The sequence below is a fragment of the Helianthus annuus genome, chromosome 10 (assembly GCF_002127325.2).
Source record: "Helianthus annuus cultivar XRQ/B chromosome 10, HanXRQr2.0-SUNRISE, whole genome shotgun sequence".
NCBI classification, from domain to species: domain Eukaryota; kingdom Viridiplantae; phylum Streptophyta; class Magnoliopsida; order Asterales; family Asteraceae; genus Helianthus; species Helianthus annuus.
In genome coordinates this window covers 18,609,056-18,635,464 of record NC_035442.2, presented here as the reverse complement: position 1 = coordinate 18,635,464, position 26,409 = coordinate 18,609,056, and positions in this window count along the sequence as shown.

Genomic DNA, 26,409 nt, shown 5'->3' with positions numbered 1-26,409 from the left:
TGAAGCCTTCAAAATGGGACTGCTTAAGGATTCATTATTCTATGATGATCTTGTTATGACACCATGCAGGAATCTAGATGAAGTAAGAACTCGGGCACTCAGGTTCATCCGGCTAGAGGATGACAAGAGGATCCAGGAGAGACAAGTAGGATCCTCAAAACAGGAGAAGCAAGGATCCTCCTTCAAGAACAACAAATTCAAATCCTACCATAGAAATGAGAACCAGAATGTGCATGCTGTTGACCAAGAAGAGGATGATGAAGATTATCCTCCAATCTCAGAATATTGTTTTTCCGTTGATAATCATGAACTAATCCTTGCAATGCAGAATCTAGGTGAAAAAGCTAGGTGGCCCAGGAAGAATGATAAACCATCCGGGACTAAAGACAAGTCAAAATGGTGTGCATACCATGAGGATTTCGGGCATCTAACTGAAGAATGCATAGCTTTAAGAAAAGAGATTGGATATGTGTTAAGCAAGGGGCACCTAAAAGAATTGTTGGGAAGAAAAAAGCAAAAAACTCAGGATCCTGAAAGGATCCCTGAAAAGGCTCCAGCACCTCCGGCAAATGCACAAGTGATCAACTTTATTTCCGGAGGATCAGACATCTGTAGCTTAATCCTTCAAAATGCCACTTTGGCGTTAAGACAGGTAAATTCCTAGGATATATGGTAACTCAGAGGGGCATTGAAGCAAGTCCGGAGCAAATTAAAGCACTAGTGAACATTAAGTCCCCTGCCAATGCTAAGGATGTGCAAAGGCTAACAGGCAGGATAGCAGCTCTGAACAGGTTCATATCAAAATCCTCAGAAAAATGTAAAGAATTTTACGATATCCTAAGGAAGAACAAGAAGTTTGAATGGACTGAGAAACATGAGAATGCTTTACAAGCCCTTAAAGAATATATGTCCTCAGCACCAGCATTAACAAAGCCCGAAAAAGGAGATGTGTTATCCTTATATTTGGCGGTATCCTCAACCGCTGAAACCAGAGATGTCAGGAAGAATGGCTAAGTGGGCAGTAAAGCTTAGTGCCCATGATATAAGATATGAGCCAAGAACAGCCATTAAATCCCGATCTACAAAAAGAAGCAGAATCGGAAGTCCAGCAGCTGGATGAGACCAAGGATCCTTGGATACTACACACTGATGGATCCTCAAATGTCAAGGGCACAGGGCTCGGGATACTACTAAAATCACCACAGGGGGACATAATACCCCACTCCATAGCCTGTGAGTTCCAAGCAACTAACAATGAGGCTGAATATGAAGCCTTATTGCTGGCTTACAAATTGCTAAGGATATGGGGGTAAAGTATCTTAAAGTATATGTAGACTCATTATTGATCACCAATCACTTTAATGGATCCTATGCTGTTAAAGGTGAAAAACTAACCAAATATTTAGAGATAGTCAAGGAATTGGCACTCTCTTTTGTCTCTTTCAGCTTAACACAGGTACCAAGGGAGGATAACACGGAAGCTGATGCATTGGCCAACTTAGGATCATCCTTAAAGATTCCAGAAGATATAAGTATCCCTATCATCCATATCCTGGCTCCTGCTATTGAAAATCAGGTAGCCATGGAAATAGAAGAGGATACTGCAGTAATCCCTAGTGAGGAAGCTCAATCTTATGCAGGATCATGGATCTCACCAATCATAAGATACTTGCAATACGGGGAGATTCCGATGGGAGAAAATCCTAGAGCCTTCAGGATTAAGGTATCTCAATTCACAATCTTAAATAATGTGCTATATAAACGATCTCTTGCAGGACCATATTTGAGATGTATCGAGGATCCTGAAATTGAAGAAGTGTTGAGAGACTTCCATGAAGGAGATTGTGGAAACCACACTGGGGGCAGGGCATTGTTCTCAAGGATCCTTAGAACAGGATACTACTGGCCAACCATGAAAAGGGATGCTGTAGAATATGCTAGGAAATGTGATCCTTGTCAAAGACACAGCAATATCCTTCATCAACCAGCTGAATTGCTACACCCCATACCATCCTCTTGGCCATTCATGAGATGGGGGATGGATATAGTTGGCAAGCTCCCTAAAGCACCTGGTGGAAAAGTATTTATGCTTGCCATGACTGACTACTTCTCTAAGTGGATAGAAGCTGAAGCTTTTGCTCAAGTCAGAGAAAAAGAAGTTATATCCTTTATCAAAAGAAATATTATAACTAGATTTGGCATTCCCTCTGAAATTGTATGTGATAATGGTTCCCAATTCATTGGAAGCAGAACCACTAACTTTTGTGACAGTTGGGGAATTAAGATGATAACTTCAACACCAGTTCATCCACAAGCCAATGGCCAAGCAGAATCATCCAACAAGATCATCATCAACAATCTGAAGAAGAAGCTAGGATCCAAGAAGGTAAAATGGGCAGAGGAGTTACCTTATGTGCTATGGGCTGACAGGACAACTCCCAAGAATGCCACTGGTCAAACACCTTTTTCTTTAGTATTTGGGGCAGAAGCAGTGATCCCAACAGAGATGGTGATCCCAACCGCTAGAACAAGTGCTCGTGATCCTGAAGAGAATGCTACAATCCTGGCTCAGGATTTGGATACTATTGAGGAAATCAGGGATCTGGCTAGGATAAGGATGGCAAGCTACCAACAAAGAATGGCTGGTGCTTACAACAAAAATGTTAGGATAAGGAAGTTCCAAGTCGGAGATATGGTGTTGAGAAAAACATTCCAAAACACTATTAATCCTGCTGACGGAAAGTTAGCACCAAAGTGGGAAGGCCCTTACTTGATTGAGGATGAAGCAGGAAAGGGGGCATACAGATTGCTAACCATGGAAGGAAACTTATTACCAAGAGCCTGGAATGCTGTTCACTTAAAGAGATACTTTATGTGAACGTGATCCTTCAAGCATGTGATCCTTACATTGAAGTATCCTCAAAGGATCCCGGTGATGTCAGTGATCCTTACTCTGGTAATGTCCTTATCTTGAAACTATTACATTTCCTTACTTTTTACCAAAGGATAAGGATCCTGTATCCTTCATCCTCTTCTCACGAACCATTTGAGTTATGATAGTTCAGGTATCTACAGCATATCGTCAAAGATCTTCAAAAGCAACGCAGATCCTTGGGCTTGTCCCCAGTTATCCTTGGGATTATCCCCAGTTTCCGCCAGCAGCGCACGATGATCCTGATATAGTTCACGTCTTTGGGACCAGTACCCACTTCCGGGGCTGACAACCTCATCGTACTGGCTATACCCAGGATCCTACGTATAATGGTAGACGTACCATACATCCGTTCATAAGGTTTCTAACGTTTTCACGTTAGCTAAGGTTTTGACATTTTCATGTCACTAAGTTTGGATAGTCGCCAGTAAGGGCCATACTCCAGTTTACATACGATCCTTTGGGCTTGTCCCCAGTTATCCTTCGGGCTTGTCCCCAGTTATCCTTTGGGCTTGTCCCCAGTGATCCTTTGGGATCATCCCCAGTTATCCTTTGGGCATGTCCCCAGCTACTAATTTATCTTTTACATTGGCTTAGTCCCAAGATATGTTCCATTTTTCAGGTTCTCGAAGTTAAACAAATAAGGATCCTTAATCCTTATCATCCATTAAAATTTCACTTATGGTTATCTTGATTAAAGGTTAGGATCCTAACTTGGATCCTCAGGTATGATCCTTGACTATTTTGATTATACTAAACAACCCCTACACTTTGACAACTAAAACTATGATCCTTGAAAATTTTCAATGATAGGATATTTGATCTAGGATCATATCCTAAATTTATTAAACATGGTTTGCTCAACTCTTGTTACTCTAACAAATATGTTTCTAAAAACTGGGAAATAAGAAGATAAATAAAGGATAACAACACGAGATAAGCCAGAAAGATTAGAGTTATATTATTAACAAAAGGATCTTAAACCCTTTCAAAAAGTTGTCAAAATTGCCAACCCACATTTCTACCAGCAAAACGTGGCCCGTCCACATGGGTTGGCAAAGGGTGTCCATTGTCTATGCGGTCTTAGCAGGTGCAGGAAATTAAAAGCGGCAGGATCACAAAGGCTTCATCCCCCAAACAGAGGATCCCTCCACCTTTTGTAATCCTACCTATTGTCCAAAGGATCCATGATCCTTAACCCTAAAAACTATTGTTCAAAGATTACAGACCATCAATTGTTTCAAATACCACAACCACAAACCACTACCAAGCTTAAAAAATTGGGCTCCGGCCTAGTCACAAATATCCATCATCGCCCAATCATGCAGCTTACACCTTTGCTGCTCCATCACCACCAGCTTCTCCGCCCTGATCCTTGTCAGCGTCACCACCCTCCAGCATTGGGATATCCTCAGCTTCATCCTCGTCCTCCAGTTCCGCCAGTCTTGCCTTCCAACGCTCAACATCCCATGTGCTTTTGTCAAAGGCAGGATCCTGAGCCTCCGCAGTCATCTGTAGTTGTATCTTGTACATAGCAATTGCTGCAGAAACCTTGGCATCCTGGGTAATCTCCTGCTTCTCGCCATCCATGTCAATCAGCCTTTGAGCAGCCTCATCCTTTGTAGCCCGGAGTTCCTTCTCAAGATCTGCAATCTTGAGATCCTTCAACACGCCCATTTGTTGGAGGTCAGCGATTTGGCTTTCCTGATCCTCGACATGTCCAAGATAGGTCTCAATCTCAGCAAGTTTCTGCAAAAGAGAAATAAGGTAGATTCAGGATCAGGTGATCCACAAAAAAGCAGGATATGCAAGCAGGATATTCAAGAAGGATAACCAACAGGGGCAGTGATCCTTACCTCATTAACATAGTCGAGAAACTGTTGGCGAAGCAGAGGAAATCCATGGAGATCTTCAGAAGTCTTCCTCTTCTTTCCCTTACCCCTAATGGGTGCTTTAGGGGCTGAAGCGGAGGGACTGGCAGCAGAAGTCTTCCTCCTCGAAGACTTGACGTTGGCGAGATCATCTATCCCAAACTTGGAGGCAGACTTGGCAGATTTGGCAGACTTTCCAGCGCCTACACAATCAAAAAACAAGATAAGTTCCCTTATTGATCAAACAATCTCACATATAACTTACTTTTTACAAGGATACTTACTTGACATAGTGGCAGATGCGGAGGATACTTCTTGTGAATCTTGGACGGTGACTTGGAAACTTCTAACCTCAGGATCAAGCTTTTTAAAGGCTAAAACTCTTTCTCTTGCGGCAGGGGTTAACTTAAGATGAGCAATGGATATAGCTGCACAAAAGATAAAAAGGACATTAGTGATCCTCATCATAAGAGACAAGTCTGATAGTGATCCTTTGAGGATCCTCTATCCTACCATGAGTGGCCCACTCCTTGGGCAGATCCTTCCCATAAGGGATGGTATCCCTTCTGACAAAGAAGAAGCGTCGCTTCCAATTTGTATCATTTTTTGTAACCTTAAAAACAGGGTGATCCTCCCCAGCTTTCTGTTTCAACAAATATCGACAAGAGCCAAACGAGGTAAGATCATAAAGCTCGGCCAACTCCGCCATCCCTAGGTCAATCCCTTTCTGCTCGATGATCCTCTCGAAGGTATACAGAACCCTCCAGATCATCGGCATAGCTTGGATATAAGAGATGCCGGTTAAGGAAAAGAAAGATTGGGTGAAGGCTGGAAAAGGATACGAATATCCTATGGAGAACGGAGTTGCAGGAAAAGCCACCCAGGTGTCGGAGATAAAATCACTTAGGGCGATAGGAGAAAAAGATTTAAAGACGGTATCCGCCGGAAAACAGTGACGGATCCTATCAATGAGAGCATCGGTGTAACAGCATCTCTCAGTAGGAGAGTCCTTGATGATCCCTTGGCTTTTTAGGGGACTACTCTACTTGTGATCCTTATGAGGAGAATTTCGGAGCAACATCCTTGCGGGAGAATAGAAACTGGGGAGTAGAAAACAGAGTAATAGAAGAAAGAAAGAGAAGATAAGGGAAGGGAATACCTGATCAACCTTCGATGGAGATTATAAAGGGAAGATATCTTGAATTTAAATGAGGATCGATCCCAACCCTATCTCCTATTTATAATCATGATTTGCAGGGATGTCACTGCAGTGACGTAATGATCGCAACGGCTAGTCCGGTTGTAACGGCTAGTTATTCGGAGTTGCCCATTGGAGATAAGATCAAAACAAAATACAACTCGTTAATTTACAATAAACTCCTTATATTTTGGGGGCAATTGTTAGGGCTGGATTTTTACAATACATGATCCTCACATATGATCCTAACCAGTGATCCTTGTTTCTTTGGCAGATAGTGATCCTCAGCAGACTCCCAGGATCAGGATCACGGACCATCATAGGATCCTCATGCTAACAGTTGCTTTCGTTGAATTTAATGTTGTTTTGCAGGAATGACTAGCAGGATCCGCTCTTAGCATCACAATTAAAGGACACGTCTTCACAACTATGGCATGTGCTTAATCGGAGATGGACGTTGTGAAGGATATGGAAACTTGGCATGATTTAAGGGCGATAATTTAGGCTAGATTTACTTTTATTTCTAAAGGGGTAATGAGCTGATTATTAGTCTTTTTACCTAAAATAGGTCACCTACACTTGTATATATAACACTCTTCCTCATTCGGAAGAACACACAACACAATTCTCACACGCTTAGACACTCGAAACTATAGTGATCCTTGTACTCAGCTCATTATCATCCGAAGTTGTAACTATATTTTTCTTATATTGAAGTTGGTGATCGGTAGTTGCCATCACCCGAGGTTTTTTATGCCGGAGATCATACATTGATCAAGGGCTTTTTCCTCGTATAAATCATTGTGTCTTTGCATATTTCTCATAAAAGTGATCCTTTACTTTTATAATTAACCAAGCATCATACCCCGTTTACATAAAGTTTGGTTACATTATCCTTGTGTGATTTTTGACCAAAACAGAAGTCTCTCAACACTTCTTCAATTTCAGGATCCTCGATACATCTTAAATATGGTCCTGCAAGAGATCGTTTATATAGCACATTATTTAAGATTGTGAATTGAGATACCTTAATCCTGAAAGCTCTAGGATTTTCTCCCATCGGAATCTCCCCGTATTGCAAGTATCTCATGATTGGTGAGATCCATGATCCTGCATAAGATTGAGCTTCTTCACTAGGGATTACTGCAGTATCCTCTTCTATTTCCATGGCCACCTGATTTTCAATAGCAGTAGCCAGGATATGGATGATAGGGATACTTATATCTTCTGGAATCTTTAAGGATGGTCCTAAGTTGGCTAATGCATCAGCTTCCGTGTTATCCTCCCTTGGTACCTGTGTTAAGCTGAAAGAGACAAAAGAGAGTGCCAATTCTTTGACTATCTCTAAATATTTGGTTAGTTTTTGACCTTTAACAGCATAGGATCCATTAAAGTGATTGGTGATCAATAATGAGTCTACATATACTTTAAGATATTTCACCCCCATATCCTTAGCAATTTGCAAGCCAGCAATTTAGGCTTCATATTCAGCCTCATTGTTAGTTGCTTGGAACTCACAGGCTATGGAGTGGGGTATTATGTCCCCTGTGGCGATTTTAGTAGTATCCCGAGCCCTGTGCCCTTGACATTTGAGGATCCATCAGTGTGTAGTATCCAAGGATCCTTGGTCTCATCCAGCTGTTGGACCTCCAATTCTGCTTCTTTTTGTAGATCACTACTGAAATCAACCACAAAGTCAGCTAGTGCTTGGGATTTAATGGCTGTTCTTGGCTCATATCTTATATCATGGGCACTAAGTTTTACTGCCCACTTAGCCATTCTTCCTGACATCTCTGGTTTCCTGAGGACATTCTTAATTGGAAAGTTAGTTCTAACAACGATAGTATGGGTTTCAAAATAATGCCTTAACTTTGTTGATGCCATGATTAATGCAAGAATAAGTTTTTCGAGGTGTGAGTACCTGGATTCGGCATCAAGTAAACTCTTACTTACATAGTAGATAGGATATTGTGTACCTTCATGATCCTTAACAAGGACAGCACTTACAGCGGTTGAGGATACCGCCAAATATAAGGATAACACATCTCCTTTTTCGGGCTTTGATAATGCTGGTGCTGAGGACATATATTCTTTAAGGGCTTGTAAAGCATTCTCATGTTTCTCAGTCCATTCAAACTTCTTGTTCTTCCTTAGGATATCGTAAAATTCTTTACATTTTTCTGCGGATTTTGATATGAACCTGTTCAGAGCTGCTATCCTGCCTGTTAGCCTTTGCACATCCTTAGCATTGGCAGGGACTTGATGTTCACTAGTGCTTTAATTTGCTCCGGACTTGCTTCAATGCCCCTCTGAGTTACCATATATCCTAGGAATTTACCTGCCTTAACGCCAAAGTGGCATTTTGAAGGATTAAGCTTCATGTTATAATTATCAAGGATATCAAATGCTTCTTCCAAATCCCTTAGGTGATCCTCAGCTTTCTTTGATTTGACTACCATATCATCTATGTATACTTCCATAGTTTGTCCAATTTGATCTTTGAACATCGTATTCACCAGCCTTTGATATGTTGCACCTGCATTTCTTAATCCAAAAGGCATGGCAATATAACAATACAAACCTGTTGGGGTCATAAAGGCTGTATCCTCTTGGTCAGATGGTTCCATCTGAATTTGTTGGAATCCAGATGATGCATCCATAAAGGTCAACAGTTCATGCCCCGCCGTTGCATCCACCATGGAGTCAATGTGGGGTAATGGGAAAGGATCCTTGGGACATGCCTTATTCAGATCGGTGAAATCAACACATACCCTCCACTTTCCATTTTTCTTTTGGACAACAACCACATTGGCTAACCATTTTGGATATTTTACCTCTCTGATCATACCTGCTCGAAGTAGTCTCTCTACTTCTTCTTAGATAATGGCATTCCTTTCTGGTGCAAACTTCTTCCTTTTTTGGTGGATTGGTTTGATAGACCTGTCAATGCCAAGTTTGTGAGTAATAATATCCTTAGATATACCTGTCATATCTTCATGTTTCCAAGCAAAGGTAGATTTTCTTCTTTTGAGGAAGGATATTAAGTCTTCTTTCATCTTGCCAAGGATCCCTGATCCGATATAGATTTTTGATTCAGGATCACTAGGATCCAAGAGGATTTCGTCCACATCTTGTTCCCTTGCCTCCAAGACATTCCTCGGAGGATACTGTAATTGCTATTGCTCCCTTGGCTTCGAGGTTGGCTTCATGGATGAGGTATAACAATCCTTAGCCTCCTGCTGATCACTATCGATCTTGATTATTCCCCATGGGCTAGGGAGCTTCACACATTGATGGTAGGTGGATGGGACTGCTTTCATATCATGTATCCAAGGCCTGCCAAGGATAACATTGCAACAAGATAAACAGTCAATAACACAAAATTTCTGATAATTATGTAATCCTTCCACGTAGATTGGGAGTTTGATGTCCCCCAGAGTTTTCTTCGTTTCTCCACTGAATCCTACAAGCACGGAGGATCTTGGTGTGATGTCTGATTCTAGGATACCCATTTTCTTCAGAACATCAAGCTGGATAATGTTCACTGAGCTTCCTCCATCGATAAAGATCCTGCGGACAAAATGGTTAGAGATAAAGAGAGTAATAACTAAACTATCATGATGAGGATCCTGAATGTTAATGCGATCATCCTCATCAAACGTTATCATCTTCCCTTCTGAGACACTTGATGTTCTAATAGGTCTTTCTCCATTATCCATTTTTGACTCCTTTGCATGCCTTTTGGCCGCCGAGAAGGATGTACCACAGATGTCTGATCCTCCAGAAATAAAGTTGATCACTTGTGCATTTGCCGGAGGTGCTGGAGCCTTTTCAGGGATCCTTTCAGGATCCTGAGTCCTTTGCTTTTTCCTTCCCAACAATTCTTTTAGGTGCCCCTTGCTTAACAGATATCCAATTTCTTTTCTTAAAGCTATGCATTCTTCAGTTAGATGCCCGAAATCCTCATGGTATGCACACCATTTTGACTTGTCTTTAGTCCCGGATGGTTTATCATTCTTTCTGGGCCACCTAGCTTTTTCTCCTAGATTCTGCATTGCAAGGATTAGTTCATGATTATCAACGGAAAAACAATATTCTGAGATTGGAGGATAATCTTCATCATCCTCTTCTTGGTTAACAGCATGCACATTCTGGTTGTCATTTCTATGGTAGGATTTGAACTTATTGCCCTTGAAGGAGGATCCTTGCTTCTCCTGTTTTGAGGATCCTACTTGTCTCTCCTGGATCCTCTTGTCATCCTCTAGCCGGATGAACCTGAGTGCCCGAGTTCTTACTTCATCTAGGTTCCTACATGGTGTCATAACAAGATCATCATAGAACAATGAATCCTTAAGCAGTCCCATTTTGAAGGCTTCAACAGCCGTAGCCATATCCAAGTTGGGAATGTCCAAGGATTCTTTACTAAATTTAGTTATATAATCCCTTAATGATTCATTATGATTTTGAGTTATCCTGTACAAATCACTAGTTAATCTTTCAAATTTTCTACTACAAGAGAATTGGTTATTAAATAAATTAACTAAATTAGCAAATGAAGTAATAGAGTAAGGGGGAAGACTTAGCAGCCATTTAAGAGCTGATCCAGTAAGAGTGGATCCAAATCCTTTACATAGGCATGCTTCCTTCAACTTTTCTGGGATAGGATTGATCTCCATCCTCTCCCTGTATTGTGCTATGTGCTCCTCTGGATCCGTAGTACCATCATACAGCTTCATAGTAGGGATATGGAACCTTTTGGGTACCTCTGCATCACAAATGGGTGGTGCAAAGCGAGATACCTTATGGCTTCCATCTGCAATCTCTGGGATAGGCTTGACTACCCCTGGAACACTTGAGATCATATCTTTTAGCTTCTGCAATTCCCTGGCCATAGCATGATTGATACCTGTATCCTGCATGAATCCATGGTTAGTGGTAAGGCAATTATTTAAAGTGTTACCTCCCATTGAGTTCAAGTTAGTGAATCCATATTGCTGGGATTCTGGGATAACGGAGGGACCAGTGGAAGCAATGGTCTGCATTGGAATGAAGTCCCCTTGATGGACATCTAGACTTCCTATTTGCAAACTTTTTAGGGATCCTGGCATCTGGAAGGATCCTGGTATCTGGAAGGATCCTGGAACGAAGGAGGATCCTTGACCCTGGGATGATCCTGGAACAAAGTAGGATCCTTGACCCTGGGATGATCCTGGAACAAAGTAGGATCCTTGAAACTGCTGTGCTCCCGGATAGGCTCCCGAATTCATGAAGGATCCCATATGCTGGGGATAGGATCCTGCCGGCTGAAAGTGTGAGCCTGATGCCTGAGTCATTGTTGTTGATCCGAGGTGCAATCCTCTTGATTCTCCCATAATTTGCACGTCTGGAATTTCCGATGGCTGAGAAGTGATCATTGTAGTATCAAAGCTCAAGGATTTGGGCATCAGTGGGGAATGATCCTCTGCCGTTTTCTTTTGTCTTTTGAGATCTCCAATTTCCCTGAGGATCCTTTCATTAGTTTCATCCTGTCGCTGCATACGATCCTTCATCTGCAAAATCAAAGTAAATAAGTCACTAGTACTGGGAGTATAAGAATTCATAGCAGAAGAAGATGGAGGTTTAGAGTTAGTAGGAGTTGGTCTCTTCTCAGCATTCTTCTGGGATCCTGCCGGTGGAGGAGGCAGAGTGTTCTGAGACGAGGTGACTGCAGACATCGCCGTGGACATGTTTTTCAATGATGAAGCCATGTAATTCTTTGAAATGATTTCGAACAAAAGGTTTTCTTATGAATGAAGCACCAATTGCCCCACGGTGGGCGCCAAACTGTTTTGGTTAAAAATCACACAAGGATAATGCAACCAAACTTTATGTAAATGGGGCATGATGCTTGGTTTATAGAAAAAGTAAAGGATTACTTCAGTGTGAAATATGCAAAGACACAATGATTTATACGAGGAAAAAGCCCTTGATCAATGTATGATCTCCGGCATAAAAAACCTCGGGTGATGGCAACTACCGATCACCAAACTTTAATATAAGAAAAATAGTTACAACTTCGGATGATAATGAGCTGAGTACAAGGATCACTATAGTTTCGAGTGTCTAAGCGTGTGAGAATTGTGTTGTGTGTTCTTCCGAATGAGGAAGAGTGGTATATATACAAGTGTAGGTGACCTATTTTAGGTAAAAAGACTAATAATCAGCTCATTACCCCTTTAGAAATAAAAGTAAATCTAGCCTAAATTATCGCCCTTAATTCATGCCAAGTTTCCATATCCTTTGCAACGTCTATCTCTGATTAAGCTCATGCTATAATTGTAAAGACGTGTCCTTTGATCATGATGCTAAGAGCGGATCTTGCTAGATGTTCCTGCAAAAATAACATTAAACTCAAGGAAAGCAACTGTTAGCATGAGGATCCTATGATGGTCCGTGATCCTGATCCTGGAACTCTGCTGAGGATCACTATCTGCCAAAGAAACAAGGATCACTGGTTAGGATCACACGTGAGGATCATGTATTGTAAAAATCCAGCCCTAACAGGTAGAAGAGAAGGTTTTTGGGCTTGTCATAGAGTGTCGGGATTTCCAAGATTCTTTATTAAGTTTTATTTTTATTTATTTACAATCCTATTCGTCATGATTTATTAAAAACGTTACATAAGATAAATTACCTATTAGGGCATAACATGCCTTTTTAAAAATTTCATTTATATACAAGTTCACACACCTTTCGCGGAATCACTTAACACTCGGCCGAAGATGTATGTTAATAAATCACTCGAGAGCGGCATGGAACTTACTCCTACCATAAGCTTGCCAAGCAATCAATCCTCCTCCTTTTTAACTATATACCTTTGTAAATTTCAAGAGGACTTTTTGGGTGAAGGGTTAGACTTGAGCTAAAGGTGGGTGGTTGGGTTAGTGGTTGGTAAAAGGGTGAAAAGCGTAAAAAGCATCGGTTTTTGAAAGACTTTTTATTTTTGACAATTTATTTTATTTTGATGAACCATTTCTTTCAAACAAAGTTATTTTTGATAAACTTGTTTGTTTATTTGGTTTCATCATTTTTTTATAAGTCATAAGAAAAACCGAGCTTTGTTACTAAAAGAAAGGGTTAAAATGAAAAAGGGTTTAGGTGGGTAAAAAGGGTGTTTGTTTTGGGTTAGGAAATGAAAAGGTTTAAGCTCAAAGGGGTTAACTAGAGGGATTTTGGGTAGGTGGTAAAAAAAAAGAAAAATAATGGTGTAGAAAGAAAAAAGGGTTAGTCCTAATGCCTCCATCATTTACTTACTCGGGTTTAAGTTGGTAAGGACCGGGAATGCATTGTCGTGGCAAGTTCTAGAGTTGTAAGAACCAAGCGGCTATTCACACAAGAAACGAAAAATGAGCATTTAGTGTAAAGATATGTATTTGTATGCTTAATAAAGGCTCAAAACTCACTTTTGTGGGAATGGGTTTTTATGTGATCAAGTATATATAATTAAATTTTAACTAAGTTTGTCATGCCGTTTCATAATTTTCTTATGTTGGTTCTTTTTATCACGACGCTATCGGTTGTAAATTTGTAAAAATATAACCTTGTTAGAACTTGAAATTCCCAAATTAAACCTAGACAAGTAAAAAGAAAATGAAAATTTTTGAAAAAAAATTGGGTGATTAGCGGTTCCAATAGAGTTTTGTGTAAGGCTTGTTAATTAGGACTTGCAAGATTCAAAGTTTTAGCATCCCCCCCCACACTTAAATTATACATTGTCCTCAATGTGTCCCAAAAATAAGTTTTTAGGTTGATTGAATGTGTAAAAAGGTGTGAAAAACAAAATTTCATGTTACTGGTACTCTGGACACGGCCCCGTGGTGACCGGGCATGGCCCTGTGTTCAAGTGCCAGTAACAAAAGTTTGTAAAAAGAAACAGAAACCTGGACACGGGGGCGTGTTCAGTGAACACGGCCCGTGTCTAGTTAACTGAACTGGGCATTTTCTGCAGATTGTGGGAACGTGTCGGGCGGACAGGGCCCGTGCTGAACTTACTGTAATGAAGAAATTTTGTCGGGAAGCTCTGTTTTCGTGCATGGGGTGCTGTTTCTCATTTCCCTTGTCATCCTTCACCATCCCGAGCATGTTTTATTCCTGAAAATTAAAATTAAACTAAAAAACATAAAAGTTAATCTAAACTAAAACTAAGGATAGTTCCGCGGAATGCCTCCGTGGTGCGCCACGTTTATAAGGGTCCTTGGCTAGACCCACCTTATCAGGTGGTTCTGGCTCATCTTCAATTAGGGGGTCGTCATTGCCGATTGGATATTTCATTGATCGCTCAAGATCGATACTCTTTTTAAATGCCCCTGATTGAATAGATAGATTATTGTACCTCCGGTTTTTCAAAGCTTCGTGTGTTTTTACAAAAGGTCGTCCCAACACTAGAGGAGCGTCATCAAGGATGACAAAGTCTGTTGGGATTACCATTTGATTTGTTTGGACCAAGACATCCTCAACTATACCGATTGATTTTATTATTTTCCGATTAGATAGAAAAATGGGTATTTTAAGTGGAGAAAAATCACTAATACTTAATTTTTCGAAAATGTAGTTTGGCATTATATTAACACAAAGATCTTTATCAATCGTAATATTACTAATAAAGGAATTTTGAAAAAAAACATGGAACCGGTGTAATGTTGATTCAAAAGGGTCTTCTTTTATTAGCGAAGTTTGATCATTTGTTAAGTTAATGCTTACCGTTTCGTCAATTTTAGTGTTAGTGTTTAACTCTTTTAAAAACTTAGCATGAGTGGGAATTAAACAATGATTTTCGAAAGAAGGTGACAAGAGATTAATTTCTTCAAAATTAGACTCTTCTTGAATTTTAACGTTGACGGACTCACCTCTTTCGTTGTTTAACTCATGTGTTGGTTTTTCACTTACTTGTTCTTCCATTTTTACACTTTCTACTATCTCTTCTTTATTTAATTCTTCTCTTGCGCGGGACTCCTCTTCCCTTGCGCGAGATTCTTTTATGTAATGTTCGATAGTTTTAAGGTGTTCTAATATCCTATTGGTCACTTCGGTGATAGTGTAAGGATTGGGATTTTCAAAGCTTGAATCCGGTTGTTCGATCCTTGGTTGCTCATAGTACTCATATGAAGTAGATGGTTCATACCATTGTTCTTCATTGTAAGCATATGATGGATAAGGGTCATAATTTTGTTCTTCATAATACTCATATGAGGTGGGTTGTTCACGCCATGGTTCCTCAAAGTATGAGTATGAAGGTTCATACCTTGGTTCATCAAAATATGAGTATGAGGGAGAAGGTTCATACCTTTGGTCTTCATAGGATGTGTATGAATATGAAGGCTCGTACCTTGGCTACTCATAGTAGGTGTATGAAGTGGATGGTTGAAATGAGTTACAATATTGAACCGAGTGTGGGTTACCACAATTAGTGCAATAGTCTTCCCTATAATCATCCCCATCATAGGTGTAGTTGTAGCCTCCTGAGTATTGATCCATGAGAATCACTCAACAGACCACAACAGAGTCTCGAGAACAGAAAGCAAAATAAAAACAGAAACAGAAGCTGGACACGGCCCCGTGTTCAGGGGACACGGCCCGTGTTCAGGATCTTTATCTGGGCGTTTTAATTAAAAGTTACTTGTTTTATGCAGCATGGGGGCGTGTTCAGTGAGCACGACCCCGTGTTCAGACTCTGTATCTGGGTGTTTTTATGAAAATTATGCAGCACGCGCCCGTGTTCAGGCTACTGTAAATGCAAACTATACTAAAATGCAGAAAAAAGTGCATGCGTTTTGAAAAAGTTTTGAAAAACTGATTAGGCCGTCGATTTTAAGCTTCCTTAAAATCTTTGTGTCCCCGGCAACGGCGCCAAAAACTTGATGCGTGTGTAGTGTAATATATTTTGGTGTATATTTTAAGCCCTTTTACACTTTTTAGCCAAGTTTTAAATTTATAAAACACGATATTTACTAACACTAAACACACATATGGGCAAGTGCACCCATCGTGGACGTAGTATAGTGTTGGTAAGATATCGAGGTCGTCCAAGGACGCAAGAGCTTTTAATACCGGTTTATCCTCAACGTCTAATCAAATCAAAAAGTTAGAAAAAGGGTTTTTTTTTAAAACTAGAAAAATAAAACTAACTAAAATGCTGAAAAGTAAAATAAAAGTAAAAACAGATAGACAAGATGAATCACTTGGATCCGACTCGTGTGTAGTGTAACCTTTGATTATTTCCGCACTTTTGCATTTGTTTAAGAGATTATCTTAGTTATTGTAGTAGGCCCTTCTTTTGAAGGTGACGTTACCCTCAACCCAGTAGTTTGAGTCAGCAAGGATACAATCCTAAAGGGTCGGATTATTGAAAGATAATTAATTAAGTTATTAAAGCATAATGTGGTAGGCCCCTCTTTTGAAGGTGACGTTTCCCTCGCCTAAGTAGTCTGAGTCGGCAGGGATACAGTCCTAAGTAGCTGGGTTAAAGTTTTAATAGTAGTTTAACTTATGAGGGGGTCAAAGAGTTTGGACCCCCGCCATCCAATACCGTTGGGTATTGAAGGAGGTCCTACTAAATTTGACCCAGGTCCTTTGCAGGAACTATACACTGAACAATGGCAAGACTCTTACCAAACCGTTCCCTTAACCCCCGACCAGGTTGCCAACATACCTCCATATAGACCGTGGAGATATGAATGGTGAAAATCCTTTATTTTATATAGACAGTAAAATAATGCCAAGACACCACGGACAAACGATAAGGAAGAATCACCTTCAACATAAGAAACTAGTTATTAAAGTCATTAATACATAACCAATTAAAAAGTGCGAAAAGATTAAAAATAAAAAGTATTACACTAAACACTTGTCTTCACCAAGTGATGTAAGAGACTTAGGCAAACATGGCCTTTGATTGTCAAGAACTCTTACGATCAATCTTGGATCCCGAGATGACTCACACACTCTATGATGGACAATGGATGATGGTGGTGGATGATGGTGTTGTGATGGTGGTGGGTGGTGGGTGAAGTGTGAGAGAGGTGGTGTGCCAAGGGATGAGTTGCAAGAGCTCTAAGCAATCCTATTTATAGGCTGAACAGAAGCTCGGGCACGGCCCCGTGTCCATTGGGCACGGCCCCGTGTCTATCCTCCTCTCTTTCTTCATTAAATGCAGTTTGTCTGCATTAGTTGACCACGCCCCCGTGTCCGCTGAGCACGACCCCGTGTGCAGAAGCATCTCTGTACTATCAAGATTTGCCTGGATTCCGCGAATCTTATAGTTGACCACAGCCCCGTGTCCGCTTAGCACGGCCTCGTGGTGGGCGATGGAAGCTTCTACAACTTTGTCTTTTCTGCTGACACTTGGGCACGCCCCCATGCGCACTGAGCAAGGGGCGTGTTCAGCCTATGGTTCTCTTGTTTTGCTTGGGAAGATGCTGTCGGGAGGTCGGGCATGCCACGTTTGTTCCTTTTCTTATATTTATGCTAGATTTAGCTGCCTTTTTGCTTCTTTTGTTTATTTGAACTCATTTAATCCTGAAACTACAAAAGGAAGACAAAAGCACACTTTTTCCAACATTAGTACTAAAAAAGGGTTAGTTTTATGCCACAATTGATGTAATTTATATGTTGCATTTTGTGCACATCATTATTAATAAAACCAAAGTATACTTTTGATATACTACTAAAAACTATTATTTTGATGACTAAAGTATATTTAATATACTATATGTTTAACTATTTTGGAACTGAAATATATTCTAATATATTACTTATTCGACTTTCTTAAAACCAAAGTATATTTTTTATGTATATTACAAACCTTTTTATCAAAACATTGTTTTACAAACAACATATTTTATACAAACTCATTTTACTTAATTATTTATTTATGCATCTTTCTTTTATATCATCTGATTTCTTATCACTTGTTATATGATTTATAAAGAAAACATTTTTAAGTTCATGACTATTTTTGTTAAATATTCTTTTAAACTTACAAGTCATGAATCCTGCATTAATAAAACCTATGTATCTCACAGGCATTTTTATGCTGACGTACCTATTTTTACACATGTTTCAGGTTCTGCTATGTGATGATTGTTGATACATGCAATACATAGGATGGACTCGTGCCTTAGCGACTTTAAAACTTGAAAGACGATATTTGTATTCATTTGATTTTTAATAAAACAACGAGTTCAATAATTCAATAAAACGAAATTATTTAATCCATGGTTTTGAAACAATGATTCTATTACAACACTCCCCGACGTTTCCGCCACGTTTTGTTGTTTTACGTGGTCGGGGTGTAACAAATTGCACTTCTTGTAACCAAAATTCACATTTTGAGAATTTAGCATAAAGCTTCTCTTTTCTCAATAATGTCAGAAGTGTATGCAGATGCTCTGCATGTTCCTCTTTACTCTTAGAGTAAATGAGAATATCATCTATAAAGACGATTATGAATTTATCCAGGTATGGCTTACATATCATGTTTATCATGTCTATAAATGTAGCTGGGGCATTGGTTAAACCAAATGGCATGACGGTAAATTCATAATGACCGTACCTTGTTCTGAAAGCAGTTTTAGGAATGTCCTCTTCCTGTACTTTCAATTCATGATATCCTGAACGTAAGTGGATCTCAGAAAAGAATCGAGCTCCTTGAAGTTGATCGAACAGATCATCGATTCTCGGTAGTGGGTACCGATTCTTAATCGTAACCTTGTTCAATTAACGGTAATCAATGCACATACGCATTGATCCGTCCTTCTTCTTGACAAACAAGACCGGTGCTCCCCACGGGGATGAACTAGGTTGTATAAAACCCTTGTCAAGAAGTTCGTCCAATTGTTTCTTTAGTTCCTACATCTCTGTTGGTGCTAATCTATAAGGTGCCTTGGCAACCGGTGCCGTCCCTGGTACTAGGTGAATTCTAAATTCAACCTCTCTATTTGGCGGTAATCCAGGTAACTCTTCTGGAAAAACGTCTGAGAATTTAGATACTACAGGAATATCTTTTAGTTCTTTTCCTTTAGTGTTAATGATTATGGAAATCATGTACACTATTCCTCCTTTCCTTGCACAACTTGCAGCTTTCATTACAGAGGTGAATTTTGTTGACCTGGTTGGCTTATCTCCTTTAATTGTGATCTTTTCACCTTTTGGTGTACTTACTTGTACAGACTTTTGATGACATAGAATACTGGCATGATTGGCTAACAACCAATCCATTCCTAGTACAACATCAAATCCAGCTAGATTCATCGGGTAAATATTAGCAGAAATTGCTCCCTGCAAGACTTCACTTATCTTAATGGAATATCCATTTGCCGTCTCCACCAGACAGTATTGTTGAAGTTTAGTTAATGGTTGGTTGAGAAGTATGTACAAAGAAGTATTGATAAAACTTTGGTTTGCACCAGAGTCAAATAATACTTTAGCGAATATATCATTAATTAAAAACGTACCGGCAATAACATCCGGAATCATCTTGGCTTCTTTGGTTGTCAGTACGAATGCTCTGGCATTCTTCTTGGGTCCTTCAGTTGCCTTAGTTTTGCTGGTTGTTGCTAGAGCTATTTTCGGACAGTTCGGTTTGATATGCCCAGTTTCTCCACAATTGAAGCATAACCTATTGCTAGGTTTCCTCCTACAGTCTTCTTCCTTGTGTCCAGACATTTTGCAAAAGTTGCAATATATCGAGCAGCTTCCAGAGTGCTTCCTTTTGCAATACTTACAGTAGTGAAGGGGAAGAACTTGTATCTTTCCCACGGTTGGAATTACCGTAGCGAAATTCTTGGGTAAGATTTTGAGCTAGGTTCTTTCTCTAGTTTTCTTCTTGTGTACGTACCAATTCATCAGTTAGGGTGTTGGCCAATTCTACAGCTTCTTCTATGGTTTGTGGCCTAGCTGCCTTGACTACATGTCTGAGCTCACTAATTAATCCCCAAATGTAACGGGAGATAAATACTAGCTCAGGTGAGGCTAAGGTTGGTACTATCCTTGCATATTCAAAGAATACGGTAGTGTAAGCTTTGCAGTCTATTCCAGTCATTTTAAGATTTAAGAACTTATTGGCAATATGTTCTTTTTCATGAGGAGGACATAATTTTCTTTCGACTATCTCCTTAAAGTTAGTCCATTCAATATTATAAACTCTGTCACTACCTCTAGACTGGAGAATAGTATTCCACCATTCTAAGGCTATATTTTTGAAAAGATTAGAAGCAAACATAATCGATAACAACTATGCCAAAACCATTAAAATACTCCTATACGTCCTAAAATATACCTCGTATACGAAAAACAGACCCAATACACCTTTATATTAATAAAAATCAATTAAAAACAAAATTATAGGTCGCTCACGGGGCGCGACAGACCTCTCTGGGTCTGTCGCGGGGCGCGACGGTGTGACACCAGGCGACATCCTGGTCTGCCACGTGTCCCCCTTCCGTGTCGAGTCTACCTAGTGAGTCGCCAAACCTAGGCCCTAGCCTAGGGTCCTCGCGGCCCGCGACGGACTAAGCCCAAGGGCGGCGCGGGGCACGACGGACTTCGAAATCAGCTATAAATTGAGCAGCAGTGGCACAGTTCACATTCTCTCAATTTCTTTTCTCTCTCGACACATATAGTGTAATATTGCTCAGGTATTATACCCCTAAAAGGCGAAGCTCTGCCTCGTTGTAAGTATTATAACCCCCGGTTACATATTAGTTACTCTGCCCGATTGATCTAGAGCTCCATAATGCATGTCAAGGCTCTGCCTGACTCAGTCGTTGGAATTCTGTCTCGGGGTATAGCTAATGTAAATTGGATTATCTTATTAACACGTGCGCATTGTTTATTTTAATAGATTATAACCAGGAAGTCACTAGAAAGTAGTAGTATTACCTAAAATAGCAAAGTGAGTACATCTGCTTTTCGTAAACTATTTTTACAAAACCTTAATTATTTTAAAGTATAATTAATAGTGATTGAGTCTATGTATTCTACAATTACTGTCGGTATGTTGGGGTTTTGTATACGTTACTTGTTACTACACTGTGAGTAGTTGCATGACCACAAGTCAGGATTGACAGTACCATGGGTGGTAATTAGGTAGATAAAAACATTGTAATCGTTCTTAATATTATAAAAATATAAAAGCATGTTTTGATTAAACTGGGATGCACTCTCCAGTATTTCATGCTGATAAAACTTTCTAAAACGCGTTTCAGGTAACAAAATGTGAAAGCCAAATAGAAGCCAGCTGGAGAGCACTGAAAGCTTGGAAAAGTGGCTATAAAAGTTACCTAAATAAGAAAGAAGTTTTATTTCAATAAATTAGGGTGTATCCCTATCAACAGATTGCAATGAAAACTCGGGTTTTTCCCATGTATTTATTATTTATGAAAATGCGGTGTTTTAACTCTGATAAACTATTTCCTAACTACGGTCCTGATGTAAGTTTCCACTGCCAAATTAATAAACACCGATACCACTAATCCGGATCTCGCGGCCGCCCCCTCCCGGGGTATGGGTCGAGTGTTGCGAAAGAGAGTGGTATCAGAGCTACAGCCACTGATTTAAGCCACAGAAGTGTTCTGCTGACACCAAAATTTTATCAATTATGTTAGGAAATAATCTATGTGATTATGTGTATATCTGTATATTATTGTTTTGTGTTATTTGACAATCTTTTAGTTTACAGTATGAGTGAGCAAGGTACGTCTGACGCCTATTGTCACCTAGCTAGTTCTCCCAAAAGTGAAGGAACTTCATCACAGCCTACTCCTTCGTGTTATTCTGCTGATACGGAAGAAGGAATCTTCATCTTTAAGGCGCAATCCGAGGAACCATTCCCTTCGAAAAAGAGAAGATGGTTTAGTCAGGGTGCATATGAGAGGAGAAAATAGATGAGAAAGTTACAACAACAAAGAGCGTTAGCAGCAGCCAATAGGGAAGTAAATGCCCAAACACAAGAAGCAGTTAATAGGCGGTTGTCAAACTTCCATATACTAGCCACCACTGCAGCAGATCCAAACCTAGACCAAATAATTGCACCACAACCATTGCCACTATTTCCATCCCAACCAATGGAGATAGAACTTAACCAGGGAAACCAAATTCCCATACCAGTAGTTGACCCTAACGAGATACCTAGAATCCCAACACCGAATCCTCTAACATATGACCCATGGGAAGATGACCATAGGTATCAAGAACTATATCCACAGGGAGAACCAATACCAAACCCCATAGCATAGTATACCAACCTTAATCCTTTAGACCCGTATTGGAATGCCGACCAATATATTCAGAATATGTTAGACAACCCGTACCCATATGGAGAACCTATACCTTAGTAACCTGACCCAGTACCTGCACCACTTCCATCTATGAGTGAAGAGAATGTGCAGGAACTCCGCGCATTTGGTGAGAAATTAGTGGAAGAAGGAGAGAGGATAAAACAGATATGAGAAAAGCTCGTGTGGAAATACGACAAGCGAGAAATGCAGTTTTGGATGAATAACCCATAATAATAATAATATAGATTTATATATATAAATGTGTGTAGTAAAAAAATAAAATCAACTAAAATAGATAACCTAATATCTATCGATGCATAACTAGTAGTGTGTTTAAATTCCCGTTGTAGATTGTAATAGACATATATATATATATATATATATGAAAAAGAGTAAAAGTCGCAATGCTCGATGATTTTGATCAAATTGTTTGCATGAAATCTTATTCTGTGATATTAATACCTGATAAATATTTATAATCCAGATGGACAACGAAGTAAATCAGGAAAACCAGAATAATGATAATCATGGGAACCAAATAGATAACAGTGCCATCCAACATATAGTAGCACAAGGAATCATAGACTCTATGCCATATATTATCAAGACTGTTAAAGAAGCAGAAAATAATAAAACTAACAGTGGAAGTAAATGACCACCTACTGAACCCAGTCACAGCGTGAATAATGGACCGCTACTTCAATTACTTATTCCAAAAAGAAGAGGAACCATGTCATACGGTTATTCTCATAAAGAATTCTGGTCTTGCAAACCAATAGAATTCTCTGGCAATGAAGGAACCATTGCAGCTCTACGTTGGATAGAAAAGACAGAGGCAGTCTTAAAAATAAGCAAATGTGCAGAGGAAGATAAGATTTTGTTTGCTTCTAATCTTTTTAAAAATGTAACCTTAGAATGGTGGAATACTATTCTCCAGTCTAGAGGAAGTGACAAAGTTTATAATATGGAATGGACTGATTATAAGAACATAGTTGAAAGGAAATTTTGTCCTCCTCATGAAAAAGAACAAATTGCTAATAAATTCCTAAACCTTAGGATGACTGGAATAGACTGCAAAGGTTACACTACCATATTCTTCGAATATGCTAGAATAGTGCCAACCCTAGCTTCACTAGAACCAGTTTTAATCTCCCGTTACATCTGGGGATTAATCAGTGAAATCAGACAAGTAGTCAAGGCAGCTAGACCACAAACCGTAGAAGAAGCCGTAGAACTAGCCAATACCTTGACTGATGAATTGGTACGTATGCAAGAAGAGAACCAGAGAAAGAACCTAGCCCAAAAACTTACCCGGGAATTTCGCTACGGTAATTCTAACCATGGGAAAGTTACAGGTTCTACTTCTGCACCTTACTTTAATACTGCAAAAAGAAGCATTCGGGGAGATGTTCCATATACTACAACTTCTGCAAAATATCTAGACACAAGGAAGAAGACTGCAGGAAGAAACCCAGCAATAAGCTATGCTTCAACTGTGGAGAGACGGGGCATATCAAACCGAACTGTCCGAAACTAGCTCCAGCCACGAATAACAAAACTACCAAGAACGCCAGAGCATTTATTCTGACTGCCGAAGAAGCCAAGATGAGTCCGGATGTGATTACTGGTACGTTTTTAGTTAATGATATTTTTGCTAAAGTATTATTTGACTCTGGTTGATGTGTGAAAAATGCAACATATAAATTACATCAATTGTGGCATAAAACTAACCCTTTTTAGTACTAATGTTGGAAAAAGTGTGCTTTTGTCTTCCTTTTGTATTTTCAGGGTTAAAAGAGCTTAAATGAACAAAAGAAGCAAAAATGCAGCCAAATCTAACAATAATACAAGAAAAGGAATAAACGTGGCATGCCTGACCCCTCGACAGCATCTTCCCAAGCAAAAACAAGAGATCAGAAGGCTGAACACGCCCTGTGCTCATTGAACACGGGGGCATGCCCAAGTGTCTGCAGAAAAGACAAAGTTGTAGAAGCTTCTATTTCCCAACACGGGGGTGTGCCCAGCGGACATGGGGCCGTGGTTAACGCTAAGATTCGCAGAATCCAAGCAAATCTTGATAGTACAGATACGCTTCTGCACACGGGGCCATGCCCAGCAGACACAGGGGCGTGGTCAACTAATGCAGACAAACTGCATTTAATGAAGAAAGAGAAGATGGATGGACACGGGGCCGTGCCCAATGGACACGGGGCCGTGTCCGGGCTTCTGTGCAGGCTATAAATAGGGGTGCTTGGTTCACTTCAAAGGCATCCCTTGGCAAACCACCTCTCTCCCCACTTCACCCACACTCCACCACCATCACAACACCCACATCCACCACCATCATCCATCATCCATCATAGAGTGTGTGTAGTAGTCTCGGAATCCAAGATTGATAGTAAGAGTTCTTGACAATCAAAGGCCATGTTTGCCTAAGTCTCTTACATCACTTGGTGAAGACAAGCATTTAGTGTAATACTTTTTATTTTTAATCTTTTCGCACTTTTTATTTGGTTATATATTAATGACATTAATAACAAGTTTCTTATGTTGAAGGTGAAACTTCCTTATCATTTGTCCGTGGTGTCTTGGCGTTATTTTACTGTCTATATAAAATAAAAGATTTACACCATTCATATCTCCATGGTCTATATGGAGATATGTTGGCTACCTGGTCGGGGGTTAAGGGAATGGTTTGGTAAGCGTCTTGCCTTGTTCAGTGTATACATCCTGCAAGGACCTGGGTCAAGCTTAGTAGGACCTCCTTCAATACCCATTGGTATTGGATTGCGGGGGTTCGAATTTCTTGATCCCCTCATATGTAAACTACTATTAAAACATTAACCCGGCTACTTAGGATTTTATCACTGCTGACTCAAACTACTTAGCCGAGGGTAACGCTACCTTCAAACGAGGGCCCTACCACATTACGCATTAATATCTTAATTAATTATCTTTCAATAATCCAACCCTTTAGGATTGTATCCTTGCTGACTCAAACTACTGGGTTGAGGGTAACGTCACCTTCAAAAGAGGGGCCAACTACTATAACTAAGATAATCTCTTATAAAGTGCAAAAGTGCGGAAATAATCAAAGGTTACACTAAAAGCGAGTCGGATCCAAGTGATTCATCTTGTCTATCTATTTTTTTTATTTTTTATTTTTATTTTCAGCATTTTCAGTTTTTATTTTCATGTTTAAACCTTTTTCTAAAATTTTGATTTGATTAGACGTTGAGGATAAACCGGTACTAAAAGCTCTTGTGTCCTTGGACGACCTCGGTATCTTACCAACGCTATACTACGCTCACGATGGGTACACTTGCCCATATGTGTTGTCACACCCCAGCCGATGGCGGAATCATCGGGGCATGGCACTGAGCGAAACAGACTGTCCAGAAGTTTCCATAACAATTATTATCACTATTCAATTTATATAATACGTCCCATACCGTACCTCAAATAGCAAACAAATTATTACAGATAACATCAAGTCAAATATTCTGTTCCGACAACTCAGATTTTAAATATAAAAATTGTTCAAATGCCTCTAGAGACTCGATCTGCAAGATCTACAGACAACTATGCTCTAGACGCTTATTCTAAGCTTGCCTTCCTATCAGATAAGCATCCTAATTGCCTGTCACATACGTTAAAATAAAGTCAATACATGAAATGTAAAGGTGAGCATACAAGTTTGATAATAGCATATAGAGTTCGAAATAGTTTACGCATAACCAGCACGTACACAGAGGAAAACGGAGCATGTTAATTATCGACGTGGATCTATTGATACCAATGATTGCGGCTTGACTGCCCGAGGCAGTTCACAATACATGATTACCACCGTAATCCATGCAAGTAATGGTCATTAACAACCCCCGTGTGAACGGGTGCTGAGTCCAAACTATAGTACTATCGTCGTTAAGGCAGGTAGACAACATTCCACGTGTAAACATAACAACAAGCATTCATTTAGTCACGTAATACATGCGGTAACGGTTAGCGTTTGAAATGATTGAGTAGTGTGTTTGATGTGATTTCATATAAGTAACGTATGTAACACCCAAAAGTGCTAAAAGCAAAAAGGGATCG